The 18,896-nt window shown below is 37.2% G+C and overlaps 1 protein-coding gene and 1 long non-coding RNA gene across 5 annotated transcripts in view; both read left to right on the forward strand.

Moving 5' to 3' along the window:
* Nucleotides 1-18,896, forward strand: part of WDR72 (WD repeat domain 72) — a 221,939-nt gene that overhangs the window by 987 nt on the left and 202,056 nt on the right. The gene's annotated exons all lie outside the window — the stretch shown is intronic.
* LOC144231787 (uncharacterized) lies at nt 2,546-5,488 on the forward strand. The gene is made up of 3 exons (XR_013335186.1): nt 2,546-2,641; nt 5,179-5,269; nt 5,373-5,488. It is a non-coding gene; the product is annotated as an uncharacterized LOC144231787 (long non-coding RNA).

An 18,896-nucleotide genomic window follows, 5' to 3' on the forward strand; every position in this document is an offset into this window, starting at 1 on the left:
TGCACTAATCCCCTCCTCTCCTTAATTCTTACCACTTAAAGGCCTGGGGTGAAGAAGGCAACCAACTTTGTCATGCAAGTACTTGTTAATTTGGTCTTGTGACTTCTTGTTCCTTTGCCCTCTAGTTCCTACGGTATTAAAATGCACCCATAGTGTTTTCTGTAAAGAATACAAAGGGCTAGAGAAAAAAGCAAACTGTCCCTGAAGTGATCTAGTAAAGGGATTATTATTTTTTTAAACCACAAAACTGAGACTCTGTTGAATTCCCGTATTTTTACCTCTTTTTGGAAAGATATTTTAAAATTATAATTATATTATCAATAAAAAATTAGCTGTTAAGCCTCTACCTAAGGGTAAAATCTTATAGTAAACAGTCTTTACCCAATGGAGTGAATACTTTAGAAGTCTGTGTTTCCAGTTTATAGAGGCCAGCTGGAATAGAGGTGTATTTAAATTATGAAATAACTTCATGGAACCTTGAAAACAATGGTATTAGAAATATTTGAAGGTTTCAAGATTGCTGAATTCAGCTATCTTTGTGGCTTGGTAATTCACTTATTCTTTCTATTATTTAATAATGTTACTCACAGTATGTGGCATCTCTTATTAATAATTCTGTCAGTGCATTTTAAAGGACATCTCTGGAGCCCTGTACTAAATATATATTTATTTTTTCCTAGATTCACTTCTGCTCTAGGTAGACTGAATTAGAGGCAAGAAGATGATATGGGGATCAGGATTAAAAGAATTAGTGCACTAAGTTCTCGTACCAGATCATCTCTGAAGCCTTCTGGGCCAAATTAACTCTGGGGTCTCAGCAAGTCCTTTAACGTATGTGTGTCATTTTATCTTCAAAATAAGATTGTCTTTGGTCTTAAAGGACAGTTAGGTCTCCCAACTCTTCTATAAAAGGCAAATCCTCATTTCTAGAGCAAGGTATCCCTGATCTAGAGGACTGTCTCTTCTAGAATTTGCCTACATTTCCAGGAAAAGTCCTAGCATGCTGGGGCCCCATCCCCACTTAAGCAGTGTAGTGTAGTGGTTGAGGGCGAGAGTCTTAGAAACTGAGGAATCTGTTTCTATTTCCTAGTGCTGATCCCGAGCAAGCTACTATGTTCTACAAGCTTCATCTTCTTCCTGTTTAGAGTACAGATAGATGGTAATAAGGCCTGGGATCATTATGGAGATCAAATGAAGTGATGCATATCATATAAGTAGCAAAGTGTCTAAACTTAAAAGTCAATAAATTATAGGTACTTTTTTTTCAACACTGAATTCCCCTCTTCTTTTTCTTTTAACAAGATGAAATTTAACCTAGAAAAATGTAAGATCCTACACATGAGTGTTTAACAAGTAAGCAAGTATAGGGTGAGGGAGTTGTAATTAATTGAATCAGTCAACTTCAGAAATTAGAATGAACATCTATAGCCAAGGATATTTTTGTACATCTGCTTTTTGCTTTGTGCAGACATTAGAGTTACACTTGGGATGGTCACTTATACACTGACTGGGTGGGGTGGGTGGCGGAGTTGAACAAAGGAGAAAAGAGAGACACCTCTTGAAGCTTTATCACATTCATTCATAACTAATACATTAATTCTTCGACTTTTCCTTCAATATGTTTTTACCTCTTGGTATATGTAAAACGCCCTGCCAGCAGAATGCATGGGTAAGAGACAGGTTTCTGCCTTCTAAGCATTCATAATATAGTGTAGGAAACAGACACAGCAATAATTAGAGCACAGTGATAAGTAATCTGATAAAGGTAGCGTAGGGAATGCTGGGGGAAGAGGCATGCTAAATATCAGCCAGAGGATACTCAAAGGAGTTAAAATTTAGTTCCAGTTTGGAAGATTCCAGTTTTGTAGGAGTATGCCAGGTAGAAATGCTGAGAAAGAGCTTTCTGGGCCAAGGGAGAAATTTGTTTGGAAGTCTGACAGGGTGAGAGAGCACGACAGACATAAATCATGGCACACTGTTCCCATGTTGTGCCCCATCCTTTATGGGCTATAGGACATGGGCAAATTATTTTGCCTCTCTGAGCTTTAGTTTCCTCAAATGTAAAATGAGGATCATATATTGTTTTACATTATCAGACACTGATTTACTCTTCAAGTCTCTCTAGCTGGAGGTCTACCTTACTATTTTGCTGGAAGACTTAGTTGCATATAAAACAAGAGGCTGTCTGATGTACAACTGACAATCACCTGATAAGGTTCTATCATTTCCTTCTCTTGAGTACAGAAAATACAACACTACCCTAATCTAGCCTTGAGTGTAGATGGGATTTATGACTTCCAGGCATATTATAAATAGTCAACTGGGGCACCTGGGTGACCGTCAGCTCAGGTCATGATCCCATGGTTTGTGAGATCAAGCCCCATACTGGGCTCTGCTGACAGTGTGGAGCCTGCTTGGGGTTCTCTCTTTCTCTCTCTTTGCCTCTCCCCCTTTCTCACAAAATACATAAATATTTTTTTTTTTTAAAAAAGCAGACCAAGTAATGTTGTAACTGTTCTTACTGTTTTTGAATAAAGGATGAACTTCTATATGCTTCCACTACCACTAACTACCCTAATTCTGCAACCTCATCAGACTTTCCTTCATCGCACTTAAGGCAGTGTTGCTAGCCTGTTTTAAGGTAAGCTTCTGTAAAGGGAGTTCCACCCACACTGAGAGTTCTTTGCTGGCAAAGGTCAGCATTCCTATATTTGCAGGACAGGATCTCAGACACTTTAGTCCCTCCTGGAGGCTTACTGTTTTAGTTTAAGGTACTGAAATGCATCTTAGCAAAAATTTATATGGGGAGGGGATATTGAAAATTGGTTATTTATTTTGGAGTACCAAAATGCAAACTGAACTTTTTGGGAGGAATTTGTTACAGGATTTTAAACCCTTGTGACTTTTCCTTGGTATTGCTAACTTTAAAATCCTTTTAAATTTGGTACTTTTTCTCAAAATCCAACATGATCATGCATGAGTTGTCCCACTTTCCCCACAAGGATTTCAAGCTTCAGAATGTTTTGTTATAAATCCATACAAAGCAGGATATTTTTCCACAAGCCATTTAGACCATAATAGACAACAAAAGGATTTAACTACTTTCAGTTTCAGTCATTATAGGGAAAAATAGTTGTTGGGGTCAGGCTAGCCCTATTTGCTATGGAGGGCCCACATCGGGCCAGGGATTGGCATTCTCACTAGGCCATATAGACTAGGCCCTGAGTAAGAATTTTTTGAGGGAATTGATGTTTTCAGTCATTCATTTACTGAATATTACTTTGATTTCATCTATTAATTTCAATATTTCATTAGCTGTGCTGTGCATAGGGGATGCTGGATTTGATTTAAGTTCCTTAGCCTCAAGTGTAATAAGAACATCGTGGAGAGCTAGTTAAAATTTGAATTTCTGGACCTTATGTCTTAGAGGTTCTGATGTATCACATCTAGCCTCAGGCCCAGGAATCTGCATCTTAATAAGCCCTGTGATATTGCTGGTATTGATGGATGCTTTTTCTTATTTTAGCCAGTGTTTTTCCACATTCATGTACACATTTACAGGCACTCTTCGGAGAACAGTGTAGTCTATCTAAGCCTTGTCATTATTGTTCAAGTGTGTAAACAGTTCCAAACTCTACTCCACTCCCTGACTTTTAACCAAGTCAACTTACTTATTGGTTGTCATTAAAAAAAATTTTTTTTAAATGTTTATTTATTTTTGAGAGAAAGACAGACCACGAGATAGGGGGCAGGGCATAAAGAGAAGAAGACATAGGATCCGAAGCAGGCTCCAAGCTGTCAGCACAGAGCCTGACATGTAGCTGGAACTCACAAACCGCGAGATCATGACCTGAGCCAAAATCAAGAGTCGGATCCTTAACTGACTGAACCACTCAGGTGTCCTTTAATTCATAAAATAGGGAGTTGAATTTCTAGAATTTTCCACTCTGTTCCTTAATTTGATGCTTTTCTCTCTTTGGATATGACATCCAGATTAAGAGAATCACAGGTAAAGACCTTTCTTTGAAGAAATGGATTGTTGAGTGAGATCTACTCAAAGTCCTATGAAATCCTTAAACTCCTTAGGGTAGCAGTACACACACTTTCCCTTTCTTACCACTTTCTTACATTAAGAAGTGTATTGGGTTGGTGATTTAAAGGGTATGAAGGTGAGAAAATTTGGTTTATAGAGAGCTAGTTAGATACTAAGCTACCTTTTTAAACATTTTTTAAACTGGATGTAGATTACTAGCTGAATGTTTCAGTAATTGAACTTCCCTTTGAGAAGCCTTCCTGGATTCCTTCCCCAGACAGGGTTAACTGCAGCCTCCTCTGTGCACTCCCTATGGGGGTGGGAAGCAGGCCTCCCCCTTCTCACTCTGTGTTGATGGAGGTTGCCTGGACTGTCACCCTGGTGGGCCAGAAGTAAGGCTTTCCTCCAATCTGAAGTGGTGACCAGGCACTCAGTTGGTGCTTCATAAATATTTAAGCAAATTGACTGCCACTTTCAAAACTACTGTTAAGACAATTCAGGGACTCCTGATAGCTCAGCTGGTTAAGCATCTGACTCTTGATTTTGGCTCAGGGCATGATCTCAGGGTTCATGAGTTCAAAGCCCCAAGTCGGGCTATGTGCTGACTTCACAAAGCCTACTTGGGATTCGCTCCTTCTCTCTCTCTTTCTGCGCCCACCCCTACACTCTCTCTCTCGCTCTCTACTTCAAAATAAATAAACTTGAAAAGTTATTATTAAAACAATCTATTTTCTATAACCCATTTCATAATTTTCTCCTCTCTTTAATTTTTTTAATGTTTATTTATTTTTGAGAGAGAGAGAGACACAGACGAACAGGGGAGGGGCAGAGAGAGAGGGAGACACAGAATCCGAAGGAGGCTCCAGGCTCTGAGCTGTCAGCACAGAGCCTGACGTGGGGCTCGGATCCACAAACCAGGAGATCATGACCTGAGCCAAAGTCACACTTAACAGACTGACCCACCCAGATGCCCCACTCCTCTCTTTTAAATATAAAATCCTCCATGCTAATTCTGTGTATTTGCTTTTGAGAAATACAATGTATTCAATTGTGATCATTTTTTAGAAATTAAAAATAAAATTTTTATAAATTTTAATAGCATTGTATTAATGTATTTATATTTTTATTTATGTATTTATGTTTAGTTAGGAGAAACAGTGACTGTGATTCTTAAAAGCCCATCATGCCACATGGTCACACAGACACTTATTTCTCTACTTCTTACTGTAATGAAAGGTGAGCATTTAAAGCAACTTTCTGATGTGTATTTTGATTTCCTTTTGAACAAAAAATACAAACAGAAAGGGCTTCAAATTTTTTTATTTGTTTGTTTTTGCAGTGAGATCACAGAGCTAAACCAAGTCAGAGCAACTCTCTTGAATAGTTAATGTCTGCCGCCTGGAGAAAGAGAAAATTATTTTCTGCCCTCTATGTTGATGTGTATAGAACATGTGTTCTGAGTAGCTTCTATTTTCACTGCCTCTTTTTTCAGTTGAAGTGCAACATAAACTATTTTAATTAATATTGTGTCACCAAAAGGGATTGAAATAGCCAATTGAATTCTACCAAGATAGAGTCTTTTGATGAAAACATATCTTTATTGATTGTGGACGAAAAAAAATCATTCTTAAAATGAAATCCAGAGAAAAATCATATCCCTCAGAGAAAATTTCTGAGTGGCAGGCCGAGATTAACATCATAAAATTGAATTTGTGCTGCAAGCCTTTGATGTAATCAGCAGCTGGGAGATGGTGTTGCCCTTGCTGTGCTCCCTCTGATTGTGGTGAATTATTGTGTAGAATGAAATAAGTGTTTCTGGTGTCCCTCCTCCAAGAAATACAAACAAGGTATTACTGGGTAGTTTCTTGCTAGTTAAAATGGGTTGGATCGATTCCAGGCCTCTTGGGCTCTCATACACCCATGAACTATAGGAGTTGGGCATTTATTTATGGCCTAGGGACAGAATTTCTTGATGCCACTGGACAGTGACTTGTTTGGTCAGTAAAAACCCAGCAGAGCAGAGATGACAAGAGTAAGCAGAGGCCAGGATGTGCTGGAAAGTGCCAGTTGGATGTAGGTCCGGTCTACCCCTTGACTGTCTCCCTCAGCCACCTCTTGTGACATACACCGAATTGAAATCATTGCAGTATGGAAATCTCAGTTTGTACGAAGAGTCCTTTTCCATGACACCAGGGTTACGAGAGGCTTATTTTTTATTTGTTTTTGTATTAAGTCTTCATGCCTAGAAAACACACTTGCCCGTGCATGTACTCACACACATGTAATGAATAGGTTTTGTAGATGAAGCAGAGAAAATCTACTCACATATTTACCTTAAGATTAAAGATTCATTTGGCCCCTTAACCACTCCTGTGGTTGAACCTAAGTTGTTTTCTGTTTTGTTTTGTTTTGTTTAAAATAGGAGGACTGGTTTGTCTCTACACAAAGCCATAAACTGTAAAGCATCGGTAGGTAGTGGTGCCTTTGTGGTTAAGCTCACTCTCAAGCCTTGTGATAAGTGGGATGGGCCTTGTAGTCAGACAGATCCAGTGATGTAATCCTAGCCTAGAGATTTAGATTCACCAGGCCTCCTTTTCCTAATAACATAAATGATGAGTGTGACAGAAAATCTACAAAAATGAGAAGAATGGCTGCAAATGGCTCACCTCCTATGTCTTGAATTAATGGTACAGTGTGCTGGGAGTCCTAGGAAATATCTTTAAAAAACAAAACAAGGGGCGCCTGGGTGGCTTAGTCGGCTAAGTGTCCGACTTTCGCTTAGGTCATNAAAAAAAAAACAAAACTGAATATTCTTGTAAAGCTAAAGTCCATTTGCATTATGACCCTCAAGTCATGTCCCTCTTCAACCACTCTCTCCAAACCACCATGGAATTCTGCATTCATAAGCCTTCTTTTATCTGTTAGTCTATCTATCTATCTATCTATCTATCTATCTACTTTTCATAAAATTATTTACTTTTCATTACATCCTTCTTGATATAATTCTGTTTTGCCCAAGGTTCTGCTGGGATCCTGGAGTGTAAAAGGATGAGTCTGTAGTCTTCCCTGGCTGAGGCATTCCTGCTTTGTGGGCAAAATCAGAAAACACTAGAATCATGGGCATTTCAAGAGGCTTTTCCAAACAGGACTTGTCTGCATATCTCCATATATCTGCCTGTGGGAGTGCCTTCCTTCTGTTTTTCTGGGAGGCAGGGATTATCATAATGACAGTGGGCTGACTTCCAGCGTCAGCTTGTGCTAAAGTTGGGGGAAATGAAGTAAATATCACCACCAAAGAAGGAGGCACAGGCCCAATGGAAAACACATAATTTTTCTAAGAGAGAATCCTATGCCATCGACCACTATGGGATTAAGGTGTGCTTTGGTCTTGTACTTGGGGAATATTTGATGTGGGGTATTTGTATTAGATATTTACATGCTTATGACTTGACTCATAGGTTGTGAATTCTTAGAGGTCAGGAACCTTTGTTTTTTTCACCTTTTATTTATTTGGGCTTTCAATAAATACCTGTGGAATGGATAAAATGAATATATTATTTCTTCAGAGAACCTATAAAATGGATGGAAAGAAGATGTATGCAAAAGAAGCAGAAAAGAAAATTTTGTATATGACTGATTATGTGATTCAGACTAAAATTTAAGTATTATCTTAAGAATAATTATATGTATTATTAAGGGCTATTTCTGACCAGACAGACGTAAAATCTATCAGTTAAATGGTATATTAGTTACTATGGCTGTCATAACACAGTAAGGCAAACTGCATGGTTTAAGTGACAGAAATTATGTCACAGTTTGAGAGGTTTGGTGTCCAAGATAAGGTGACGGCAGGGTTCTCTCCTTCTGAGGCCTATTAGGGAAAATCTGTTTCAGACTTCCCACTAGCTGCTGGTGGTATGCTGGCAGTCCTTGCCATTCTTAACCCTCTAGAAGTATCACCCACATTTCTGAAATCATCTTCACGTCTCTCCCTGTGTGCATCTGTCACTGAATTTTCTTGTTTTACAAGGGATGCCAGTCTCATTGGATTCGAGCCATACCCCCATCCATTATGACCTCATCTCTTCAATTAATTAATTATATCTGCAGTGACTCTGTCTCCAAATAAGGTTACATTCTGAGGTACTGAGGGTTAGGACTTCAACATGTGAATTTTGGGGTGGGCCCAGTTAAAACAATAGTGGATGGAAAGATGGTAGATTTTGTTTTACTTTGACATTTTGGCACCTTTGGAGTTTCACCTTCATTGTTCTGCTTAATTTACTTACTAGATGGAATCTACTGTAAATTATGAATAACAAAATGAAAGATTATGAATGACAAAGAATCCACTTATCATTCTACCATTTACTTAGCAGGATTTATACACAGATTTTGAGATTGAAAAAAGCTTTCTATTAATAGCAGCTAACATTTATTGAATGCTTACTATCTAATGATTCCCATGGATTATCACATTTAACTCTTGTATGAACCATACTGGATTGATGTTATTATTTATTTACATTTTACTGATGAGGAATCCAATATGCAATTGTAATCTGCTTGAGGATATATAATAATAGATTTGGCATTCAAATTTCAGGACCTCAACACTGGGTACATGCTTAGTCTTATTACAACTAGGTAAGGTGGATATTATTCCCATTTCATGGGTGAAGAAAGTTTAAAGTTACCACGTACTTGCCTGGATCATAAAACTAGCAAGTGTCTAAGATCTAGGGTTTGACCTTAGGTGATATTTCCCTGGGGAAATCCTTCCAGTGTTTGAGTTCAAGCTCCACTTTTATTTCCTCCACAAAGATACTTGCATTTACCTTATATAGCACTCATCACACTGTTGGTGATGCCAGACAAGCCTGTGTCCTTAGAAACCATTGAGCATTTTGAGGTATGTGATTTTGTCTTTCTTGTATGTATCCTTAAAATATTGCATAGTTTCTGACACATAGCAGATACTCAATAAATATTGTTAATTAAATGAATATTAAGTAAAAGCCAAGGGGCCAAGAAAAATGGAAACCACTTGAGGATGTAAGAAATAAAGGTTAATAAAGGGAGTAACTGAGGCAACAGAAGATAAAATTTGGGATAGGGATAAAAATGTTATTAGAAGAGATTTATATAAGAATCTTAGAAAATTAGGCTAAAACTAAGGAAAAGATGCAGAATATTGATATGATGAGAGGAAGCTCATGTTTAAGTGTCTTGATTTTCTTGGTTAATTGGAAGGAAAGATCATCAGCCCAAAGTACTGGGGTGTAAACAGTTGCCTGAGTTAGGGTGAGGTTTTGAAGGTGTAGAAGAAAAGACTTCAGTATGGTAATAGATAGGAGACATATTTCCCAGTATAATTTTAGGTGGTACACAGCAAACATTTATGTTCATAGACAAGTATTTATTTTAATGTGAATTTGAAAAACAAATCTAACCAGTTCATCAAACTTCTTGATTCTATGGATATTAATGATAAAATAACTTTAAAGGAGACTCTTAAGTTACTTAATTTATTCTTAAATAAGTTAATTTGATACTAAAAATGAACTGAGTTAATTTAAAGAAATATATTAGCCAAACAGTTTTATAGATTATACTTAGAAAAAAAATGGGTGCCTGGGTGGCTTAGTTGGTTAAGCATCTTACTTCAGCTCAGGTCATGATCTCAGGGTCCGTAAGTTTGAGCCCCATGTCGTGCTCTGTGCTGACAGCTCGTAGTCTGGAGCCTGCTTCTGATTCTTTGTCTCCCTCTCTTTCTGCCCCTTTCCCACTTGCACTCTGTCTGTCACTCTCAAAAATAAATAAACATTAAAAAAATTATTTAAAAAACCCTCAAGATTGGAATTAGGTTTTCAGAATTCACACATACACACACAAATTGTTCTATTAATAGCAGGAATAGTTAGTTAAAATTAATCCTAAGATGACTCAGTTGTAAATACTTTGAGATCAGGGATCGTGTTTTTCTAATCTTTGTGTTTTCTGCAGCCCAGCCCATCACTTTGGATATATTTGTTTTTCAATAAATGTATGTTGAATTTATTTACGAATGGACTAAATCACTGGTATTATTTGTTCACGTTAGATACTTACAGGTTTAAAAACAACAGCTTGACTGTAAATATTCAGAGTTAAATACAGAATAAACTAATGGAGAAAATCTACATGTTACAGCCTAAAACTACGGTTTTAGACAAGAGGGATGGAATTCCATGAAGTTGCTACGATTGATATAAATAAAGGTGAAGGAGCCGCCAAGAAAGAACTGAGTTGTTCTTCCTGTATTTCTTTTACCAGCCCAATGTTCATCTCTTTGAAATCGGCTGTGAATAGGACACTCTTGGCATTAATTTGGCTGTGTTAGCTCTGTCGCACTATGGCTCACTGAGCAAGCAGGTGAAGTTGGAGGTGATATTTTGTGAAAATCTTTGATTCACAAGGCAGGGAGAATGGTGAGCTACGATGGAAATTTCATCTGTGTTGCAATAGGAATGCAATTCCTTGGCTGGTTTGTTTTATACACATTCTAGCTCATGGGTGTCTGGAGTTCAGAAATTAATTTGCATTATGTGTTTAATTCATTCCTTGATCCCTGAATTATTTCACCCTTGACTATACCTGCTAAGATGTTCCCCACCTAAGACACATTACTTTCTAGAGTTTCTTAAGTAGCAGTTAGTCACTCAATAATAACATTTTTGGAGGTGTTTGATTTTGATCCTGGTTAGGGGTTAATTCTGAAATAGTCAAGCTCCACTGGGTAGACCAAGTAGAATCTTCTGTGTTATTTAAATATGCCGAGGGCAGTCTTGGCCTTAGTAGAAACATTTTTCTTTAACCTTTTCTAAGGAGTGATCTGATTACAATCTGTTGATAAAATAAGACCTTTTGCTTCAGGAGCATCTGCAGACAGGTTTGGGCAGACTAGGCTTCTGCGGAGACCAGCTGTGCAGGAACCCTTTGGTTCCCCCAGACTCCTGAGGCGGCTTGCTTCTTATCCCTGGGGGCGATAGTAGCTCTCTCTGTGGCCTACCCTGACACCCAGACATTTTCTCTCCAGTCTACTTCTACCTCCTCTTCCTTCATAAAGCCCTGCTTTGTCTCTGCCTGTTTATTGTTCTTTACTAGCCAGCTGTGTGTGACGTAGGCCAAACTACTTTACCCTGATCTCCAATCTCTATTTTTGTTCAGCTTTATTAAGATAAAAGTTTTCATACAATAAACTGCACCCATTTCAAGTGTTCAGTTTGATGTATGTTAATACTCCTAGTGCTTTAACCTAAACTCAAAAATTAGGGGAAAAAATTCCCACTGGTTTCAAGATGAAGGAAAGAATCATGAAATAATTTATTTGGGTTCCTCAGCACCCGTATATTGAGTTTTGAACAAAGTAGTTTGGATTCCCCTCCACCCTGGAGATGGGTTTTTAAGAGGTCATACAACTGTAGAAGTGGCAGATCTGAGGTTCAAACCCAGATCTATTTTATCCTAAAGCTTCTACTGTTAACAGCTATAAATTTTCCTCACATGTGTTTACTATATAGTCAGATTTATTTGGAATTCATGCATGGTGACATAGGACTTTACCATTTGTATTCTTTGGTTGGCTGTCTTCAGTCAAGGGGTTCGAGATTTGTGTCTCTCTCTGAGGTTGGTGAGGCAGACACTCAGTGTCTGGGCGTGTCCCTAAAGCTATTTATGACAAGTAAACAATTCCAGTGCCCAGTAGACAGCAGCCACAAAACCACATTTGCATCATATTCATTATTTTGCTAGCCCCAGACAAGTCAGAGAAATAAAAACAAATTGCTACAGGGAAGGAGATGACGGTGAGAAGGATTCGGGCTGCAAATGGTGCATCATCTTTTCTTTCACTTGCTAGTTAACCGTATGTATGGAGAAAAAAACAGGCGTGTGTTAGTTAGCCCAATGCAGGGGAGGCCTTGTTGGAGCTTGGATGCACAGGAGGTGTTATTGTTGTTGTTTTGCTGGACTTTTTATTTTTTGTCTGTTTGTTTATTTTTCAAAGAACTATCAAAATAATAAAACATTTTGCTTAGCAGATTACTAAGACTTCCGGAAGTCTCTGTTGTCTTTGTCCTGGTGTGTGTGCGGGAGGTGGGTGGGGAATGCTGGATGGGTTGGTGGGAAACCTGGTTCTGGTTCTCAGCTGCTTTCTCTGAAGTGGGCTAAGTAAGCAACTTCCCTGGGCCTTCACACCCTCATCTGTGGAAACAAGGAAAGCAGTGACTGATCTTCAAGGCTTCCTTGTGGCTGTAGCCTAGGGTTGCTAGTGGCCCTGGGATGCCTACAGAACATCCAGTTAAACTTGAATTTGAGATAAATGAATCAAACCATTTCTATAAGCATGTCCCGTGCAATTAAAGGTTTTTTTTTTTTTTTGGTGTAACCATGAGCAAAATATAGCCTTAGACATAATTATACTAATTTGTTGCTTATCTGAATTTCAAATTTGATTGGATGTCTTGTATTTTTATTTATTGAATCCAGAGTCATTCATTTTAAGACAATCATAGAGTTGAGAATAATAACAACTGTACATTTTCAGTGCCAAATGTTCTAGTATATAACCACAGTTTTAGAAAAGAAATTGTAGTGCCAGTATTGCAAAAGTAGGGTGGGGAATCTCACACTAAGAAAGCTACTGCTAGAAAGTAATAGTCACATTCTCTGCCCATTATGTAAAATTATAGTGATTCATAGCCTCATTCATTCATTCAAAAAACATTTACTGAGTGCTGATTATGAACAAATAATTATGATATGTGTTTTCTGTACAGAAATCACCTATTCTATACAGAATCACCTGTCTTTACATCAATTCTCCAAGGTAATTATTTTCTTCACTTTGTAGATGAGAAAACTGAGGCTCAAAGAATATTTGCTAGCTATTAAGGAGGAAAAAGGACCAAGAGTTATCTGACTCTTATATTTTCTTGCCTCTTTTCTTCACAGTAAACTATTTCAAACTCAATTAATGGAGATGGTGTGCTAACTATAACCTAATGATGAATCTATACTTGGAAACTTATTTCCATCCATTTGGGTGGAGCATGAAGAGGGGCACCAGAGTGATTACTTCCCCAAAAATATAAGTTCTATCAGAATAAGAAGACTCTCGAGGTGCCTATGTGGCTCAGTTGGTTAAGTGTCCACCTTCGGCTCAAGTCATGATCTCATGGTTTGTGGGTTTGAGCCCTGCATGGGGCTCTGTGCTAGCAGCTCAGAGCCTGGAACCTGCTTCAGATTCTGTGTCTCCCTCTCTCTTGGACAATCCCCTGCTCATGCTGTCTCTCTCTCTCTCAGGAAAAAAGAAAAAAAACATTAAAAATTTTAAAAAAAAGAATAAGAAGACTCTAGTTCTAAGAAAGTCACATCACCTTTCCTCTACTTTCTTATCAGCAAAATGAGAGTTGAATTCCATATTCGTAAAGTTTCTTCTAGTTTCTACTGAAATCTTGCCCCATATTCTAGGTGAAACACAGTCATTTAAGGAATATTTATTGAATGTTATATACGTGGCAGGGAGTGTGCAAGGGACTAGGGATCAAACAATGAAAATACATACCCATCCTTTGCCAGCTGTAATTTAGATATTTCCCTGCTGGTGATTTAAGAGCCTCTATGAATTTGGGAGGTGATTAGGAAGCTCACATTATTGCAGTAGGTAGCCCTTTGCTATTTTTATCTAAAAATATATTACGTAAAAACATTTTCACTTGAAAATGAAACAACTTGGGAGTTCCCAGGTGCCTATCATGTGAGTTTGTGCAATAGTTAGTGGCTGTCAGCATGGCTGCATCACCAGGAGGCTTATTTCTTAATTGTGAGTATGGTTTTCCAAACTCAGTGATGGCTTAGACTTCCTATAGCTTTAAATCATTTGTGCTCCTTGACAAATTTTACTTAAGTCTGTGTTTCTCATCCTTTTTCATGTCAAAGCATGAACACAGAAAATGATTATCTTTGTATATACCGGGTTAAGGATTTCACTTTCTCTTACCCCTCCTGTCAGCTTTTCACAACCCAGTATGTGCCATGGCATACAGCTGGGAAGCTCTGAATTATTTAATTTTTATCATGGTTACAGAAAACATGCACAGAGAACTCTACTGTTGAAATCCTAGGTCAAGGAGAATGAAAATAGTAACAATTCTGCATATTCACTGCAAAGTGTTCCTTTAGTCTGTTGGTGCATTCATCTGATAAGGATTCTTATGTGGAATATCAAGCTGTCACTAGTACTTTAAAAAATCAATATTCTATCAATATTAATTGATATTAAATAAGAACATTAACATAAATATTAAAAGGAGAAAATTAGAGTGATTTCACTGAGTAAGGTTTTTTTCTAGTAAGTAAAAATATTCACAAGCTTAATGTGATTTGAGTTACTACAAACTACTTGTAAGTAACAGTCTGAAATCTCTCTTATTCAGCAACAAAATGTTGAAATTATATAAATGAACAGGTTGATTTTCTTAACGATAAAAAGCAGGAAATCTAAATATATCAGAAAGGTAGTTTTGGTCTTATTTGACATATACCTAATGTTTAATCTATTAAAATATTACATATTTAAGTAATATGTTTAAATGTAATATTATGCTCTTTTTTCAGTTATGTATAAATTTAATTTCTCTTTGTATTTATTTATTTATTTTTATGTTTTATTTATTTCTAGGAGAGAGAGAGAGAGACAGCGTGAGCAGGAGAGGGTCAGAGAGAGAGGGAGTCACAGACTGAAACAGGCTCCAGGCTCTGAGCTGGCAGTCAGCACAGAGCCCGACGCGGGGCCCGAACCCACGAACCGCGAGATCATGACCTAAGCGAAAGTCGGACGCTTAACCGACTAAGCCACCCAGGCGCCCCTCTCTTTGTATATATTTAAACTGTATTAAAGCCAGCTGTATACTACACACTTTGATAATTACTAGATCTATAAGAATCTTTTTTCCTCAAACTTATTTTTATTATACCATTCAGAAATGACTAAATAATAAATAAATAAGAAAAGACCATATATATGAAAGGGGTTTTGAGAGACTATATTATCACTGAAGAAAGGTACAAAAATCCAAAGGAAGGGAAAGTTGATAAAACATCACCTACTTTCTATAGGTAACAACACAGGCTCTGTGTTCTCATAGCACCTGGATGTGTCCAGAGCACTTGTTACATACTATTGATGCCACTTTGGGACAAGCTGTGGAATATATATATATTCCAGTTATATATAACTATATAACTAGTGAGTAATTCATTTACATGGGTTTTTTTTTCCCCCAAAGAATTTAAAGCTTTGGGTTGTGAGCTTCTTGAAGGCCATTCATCTTCTCATCTTGAGAATCCATTATGATAACTAGTTAGGCTGCAGTTAAAACTTTGTCTAGAAATTGTTTGAGTCACTTAAGAGTAGACGTGTGTGTGTGTGTGTGTGTGTGTTTACGTGATTATTTTAACACTGTACTTGTTATACAACAAAATGTTGATCATATTGCTTATAAAAGTTGCAAAATACAGTATCAAAATATAAAATGTACTCGGTACTGTGACTAGATCCAAATGAAGTACATTTATTTGCCCTTTATAATAGTCTGTAACTTTATCCCTGTCCATGGGAGTGTTTCATTTTTAAGGTTCACTTTTTTTTTCTCCAAAGGAAGTTTTTATTTCCAATTGCCTTTAAATAGGCCGGATTTAAGAGTCATTAAAGGGCCTGTAATCTACTCATAGTCCTGATTTAGACATTCTGAAACATTCAGGCACTCACATTTGGAATACAGTAGTTTAAATTGAGGGCTGTGATAGAGGTTCCTAAGCCCTTTCCAAAGCTTTTAAAACTCTTCTAGACACATAATTATTTGAAAGGGGACAATATACTTCTGTTAGGGGCATAACATATCATATCACTTAGTTTCCCATAGAGACTCTACAACAGACTGTTTTTTCCTTTGAGGATTATTTTTGATTACAAAGTTCTAGGGAATTTCTGTATACAAGGTCTCAATTTGTGGCTTTGTTCTCTTTCCTGTTGACAACAAGGCACTAAGTTTCTGGAGTTACTTTTAAATTTGTTTTTAAAAAAAAAGAAAAAGAGAATTTGGAAAAAAGTGACTTCTAAGATGTACAACCTTTTAATCAGTTACTTACTTTCACTGTACAATTTGCTTAGTCTCTAAGATCCTCACAGAAGTGACCTTAAGAGTTATCTAGACCACATTTTTCATGATCAGCTTTCTTATAAGAGAGAGAGGGATTAGATTAAGGATCCCTAAGACCACTTCTTGCCATAAATTGTAGATTTAAGGGAGTTTATAAAATAAGAGTAATATACACAAGGTATAATGATAACATAATTTGTACATTTATACCCATGTGCTTTTATTTATATCATTTACTGTATTCCTAATAAGAATATTGAAATGTAGGGAATGCAGGTGTTATAGTGTCCTCATTTTATTACATATTAACTTTATAATCTGAGACTAAATTAGTAAATAGTAATAGAGGCCCTAGAATTAGGTCTCTGAACTCCAGGTCTGTTTTCATTCTGGTTAGCAATCCAGATTGTTCAGGATGAATTCTGACTGAGATCTGATTTCCTGTGGCTGTGTCCTTGGTGTTTTTTGTTTTCTAATTTGGATGTCAGGAATACTGTGACTTTTGAGGGTATTAATCTATGGAATCCTTGACCTACTTGATTTTCTAAATTCCAAGTGCCTTGTATTTTGCTGCGTATTAAACATTTGTAAATGTTTGCATGGGTGGATGCTTTACTAGACCTGAGTCTTCAGACTATAGTGTACGTTTCCTTTTATTTGTTTATTCCTTCAACAAGTAGTTATTGAGTTCCTGCCTGTCCTAAACCCTTTTCTGGGACCTGAAAATACAACAATAGATAAAACAGACAGAAGTCACTGCCCTTGGAGGATTTAAAATCTAGTGAATTTAGAGTGAATTTAATTTGAATTAAGAATAAAGCAAAAGTGTAATAGTGAAAAAGTTTGATACACGGGTAACTGTTGCTATGATCCAGAAGTATGGAGCTAAAGTAAAAAGTGTAGTAATTTGTTGAATGCTGCTCTGTCTTCCACATTATAAACATGATCTCATTTCACCTCGACAATAACCCTGATTGAGGCATCATTATCATTTCCAGGTTAGAGATGAGAAAACGAGAGCCAGAGTGATTAAGTGACTCACATTTAAGTCTACCTGACTTAAAGTCTATAATCTTAATCAGCCTCCCCCCCCCCCCCTNCGACTAAGCCACCCAGGCGCCCCGGTTTCCTCGTGTTCAAAGCACTGTGCTTCAGGCACTAGAGAATATAATAATGATTAAAGAATGATTCCCATCTTCACAAAGAATAGAGGGAAGAAGCATCAAAATCGTATAATAGAATAATACGATTTAAATTTAAAATAATATTTTTCAGGTATCCACTATGGGCTAGGCACTACACTAACCCTGCAGTAGTGTTTTATTTCATTAGGGAGACACCATTGCACAGCAGAGAATTTTAGGGGAAATAGCAAACCAGAATAATACAAAGTAGCTGGTTATTGAGTAGATAATGTTGCAATGATTCAAGTAAGAGAAGCTAATTTTCCAGAGAAAAGGGGCTATAAATAACTCCCCTCAGGAATTATTTATCTTCAGCTTAATGTTAGTTAATAATTACAATATATTAATTCCCTGGCAAATGTTCCCCAAATTTGTTTCTGCTATAGTTTCTGCTTGGTAGACTAGACAAATTTCCTTGACTCCAGTTTCCTAGGTGATATTGAAAAGGTGACAGCAGAGTCCTTAGACAAAAGCCAAGGGCACACTGCCTACAGACAAAAAATGTCTGCCTTCCTTTGGAACAGTGTGATCCTGAGCACTCCCTTTTCTACCACTTCTTAGTTTTGAGAAGTACACATTAGCCAAGGTAAGAGTGAGGCTAAAGTGCACATGATTTTCAGATGGTGATTTTTGTTGTAATACTAGAAGCTATGCCAAAAAGACTAATACAAAGTTAGGAGTAGTGTTTCTTAGGAGGAGAATGTTAAAAACACCCAAGCTGTTCTTCTCACAACCAGCTTTGTGATCGTCACAACTATCATATTTACCTTGTATCACAGGAATGACCAATGCCCTCAAGGTGAATTTTCCTGATACGTGAAACTTACTATTTAACTGTCTTTTGAAGTTGTTAAAACTATTACTTTCTGCTTTTCTGCCTTCTTAAATAGTGTATTGGCTGCCTCATCGTGTTTTACTCAGTCAGTCAGTGCCATGATGCATAATAATTGTCCTGTTTTGAAATATCATGGGGCCCTGAGGAGTGATGGTGATTTGGGCCCATAATTTATCTATGAACGCCGTATTCTCTCAGGCCTTACTTGTTGGAAAAATGTCTTTATATTGCCCTCACTTTGAGGGATAGTTAAGTATAAAAGCTTAGGTTGACATTCTCCTTCAGCATTTTACAGGTAATATTCCAGAGCTTCTGGCCTCAATATTGCTGTGGAGAGATCTACTTTGAACATACATGCTCTTCCTTTTTTAGGTTCTTTTGTTTTATTTCATGCTTTGCCTTTAATGTAATATGGTTTCTCTAAGAGGTCCTTTGGTGTCCATTTATTTCTAGTTTAATCCTTTTTAACACACTGGATTCTTAAATCTAAGTTCTTGTATCTTTGAAATAGCCTGGAAAATGGTAGACCCATTAACTTTTTAATTAATAAGCTTTAAAAAATATTTCAAACTTATCGGGCATCTGGGTGGCTCAGTCAGTTAAACGTCTGACCCTTGATTTTTGCTCAGGTTGTGATCTCA

This window comes from Crocuta crocuta, unplaced genomic scaffold (assembly GCF_008692635.1).
Source record: "Crocuta crocuta isolate KB4526 unplaced genomic scaffold, BGI_CrCroc_1.0 scaffold102, whole genome shotgun sequence".
NCBI lineage: Eukaryota > Metazoa > Chordata > Mammalia > Carnivora > Hyaenidae > Crocuta > Crocuta crocuta.